The following is a 2,500-nucleotide window of genomic DNA, read 5'->3' as shown; positions in this document are numbered from 1 at the left end:
TGATGTCGTACGCGTGAACCACAATCTGTACTGCACATTCGTCCTTATGTACTGAATGATACATCGTGGCACATGTGTGACCGCACAACGACTGCGCCCAAAAACGGCGGACCATACAGTGCAAATATTGTGCACGCAGCTACGTGTCGTCTCCCTATGAGAGCTGGATTGCAGTGTGGTACGCCATAGAGACGTGTGGGAGGAACGGACGCCGTGGATGGCGATCAGCATGAGCTGTCTGTTGATGTATTCGGACCTAGTCGTCTCTCCTCACACACCGTGATGGCATGGTGCACCGCGTTCCATATCTGCGACATGCTACAGAGGCCGGTTGACAGTCGTTCGAGCAATGGACATCGCATACGTACGGGGGCCACCTTCCACGTATTGTCTAGGCGTGCACATTTTGTTGCGTGTATGTGGGCAGACGTAGTGTGGCGTGACACCTGACACAGGCATGCAATAATCGTTGAAGTTGCAAATGGCGATGGACGCCTGCGTTTTCTGGTGAAGTTACGCAAATGAACAAATGGTAACCTGTTGTGGTGCGGTTGTTCTCGCTAGGGGTGAATCGGTGATGGCGACGATAGGTTGAGGTACTAACCGGTTGTTCCAGCGATACCCACCATGCCGACGAAACTGAACGGCATCTGGGTGTGAAGCGATACGCGGCGGTGGCTGGGTGGGACCGTCCCCGGCCGGTGAGGGGGCGCCTCCCGGCGTGCTGGCCGCGCGGTGCGTGGGCGCACGCGCTACAGCCGGCTGGTGGGGGCGGCCAGTGGCAGGCGCGCCGGCCGACGGACGCGGCAGGCGTCGCAGCTGCGCGCCGGCGCACCCTGCGCGCGGCGCCGTGCGGCCAAAGTAGGTCCTCGCGGGCCCGGTGCGAAGCGCGGTGGACATCTTCAGTGTGCTGGTCCGATTGAGGACTGTGTGCGTTGAGGATGCGCCGCCGCCCGGCGCTCGGCGCCGCGACGCCGTCTGCTGCTCGGTCGCCCCAGCGGTTCTCGCTGGTGGTTTGTATCGCAGCTGTGCGGATGTGTTGGCGCGTGCGCTGTGCTGGGAGAGTTCGCTTCGGCACCCAAGTGGGGCTTTTGTCCTTCTGTGGCGCTGGCGTTGGAGCTGCCGGTCACCGTAGGTGGCGCGTGTTGTCTCCCGCCGGCAATGCCACGACAGCACGCTCCCGGGCCTCTGTCGGCAGCGGCAAGCTCAGTTGGGAGCACGGGTGGTCGCACCGAAAGCGTCTACTCGCCTAACTCCGGGCGATTGCGCCTCTCTCGAACCCGACCAAGTACTTGGGACGGCGCTGCGCGCCGCCGGGACCTGAGAGGGTTTCGAGGTGTATTGTGCAGGGGAGCTCAGCCTCCTCCTGTTTGCAGAATGATTGAGCGGACGCTTGCGTGTTCGCGCGGGCCCCCGGGACACACTCCCGGGCGGCCGGCTGCTCAGCTCTAGTTGACGCAGCTCCCTGGTTGATCCTGCCAGTAGTCATATGCTTGTCTCAAAGATTAAGCCATGCATGTCTCAGTACAAGCCGCATTAAGGTGAAACCGCGAATGGCTCATTAAATCAGTTATGGTTCCTTAGATCGTACCCACGTTACTTGGATAACTGTGGTAATTCTAGAGCTAATACATGCAAACAGAGTCCCGACCAGAGATGGAAGGGACGCTTTTATTAGATCAAAACCAATCGGTCGGCTCGTCCGGTCCGTTTGCCTTGGTGACTCTGAATAACTTTGGGCTGATCGCACGGTCCTCGTACCGGCGACGCATCTTTCAAATGTCTGCCTTATCAACTGTCGATGGTAGGTTCTGCGCCTACCATGGTTGTAACGGGTAACGGGGAATCAGGGTTCGATTCCGGAGAGGGAGCCTGAGAAACGGCTACCACATCCAAGGAAGGCAGCAGGCGCGCAAATTACCCACTCCCGGCACGGGGAGGTAGTGACGAAAAATAACGATACGGGACTCATCCGAGGCCCCGTAATCGGAATGAGTACACTTTAAATCCTTTAACGAGTATCTATTGGAGGGCAAGTCTGGTGCCAGCAGCCGCGGTAATTCCAGCTCCAATAGCGTATATTAAAGTTGTTGCGGTTAAAAAGCTCGTAGTTGGATTTGTGTCCCACGCTGTTGGTTCACCGCCCGTCGGTGTTTAACTGGCATGTATCGTGGGACGTCCTGCCGGTGGGGCGAGCTGAAGGCGTGCGACCGCCTCGTGCGTGCTCGTGCGTCCCGAGGCGGACCCCGTTGAAATCCTACCAGGGTGCTCTTTATTGAGTGTCTCGGTGGGCCGGCACGTTTACTTTGAACAAATTAGAGTGCTTAAAGCAGGCAAGCCCGCCTGAATACTGTGTGCATGGAATAATGGAATAGGACCTCGGTTCTATTTTGTTGGTTTTCGGAACCCGAGGTAATGATTAATAGGGACAGGCGGGGGCATTCGTATTGCGACGTTAGAGGTGAAATTCTTGGATCGTCGCAAGACGAACAGAAGCGAA

At 57.8% G+C, this 2,500-nt stretch overlaps 1 non-coding gene across 1 annotated transcript in view; it reads left to right on the top strand.

Annotated features, from left to right (window-relative positions):
- The first annotated feature begins 1,462 nt into the window (after positions 1 to 1,462).
- LOC124732163 overlaps positions 1,463 to 2,500 on the top strand; it is a 1,909-nt gene continuing 871 nt past the window's right edge. The window contains exon 1 of the ribosomal RNA XR_007008585.1: positions 1,463 to 2,500. This exon is cut by the window's right edge and continues 871 nt beyond it. This is a non-coding gene — a ribosomal RNA (small subunit ribosomal RNA).

Source organism: Schistocerca piceifrons, unplaced genomic scaffold (genome assembly GCF_021461385.2).
Source record: "Schistocerca piceifrons isolate TAMUIC-IGC-003096 unplaced genomic scaffold, iqSchPice1.1 HiC_scaffold_1324, whole genome shotgun sequence".
In the NCBI taxonomy this organism is placed as follows: Eukaryota; Metazoa; Arthropoda; class Insecta; order Orthoptera; family Acrididae; genus Schistocerca; species Schistocerca piceifrons.
The sequence above is the reverse complement of the archived record's forward strand: the minus strand, read 5'-3'. Positions and strand labels throughout refer to the sequence as shown.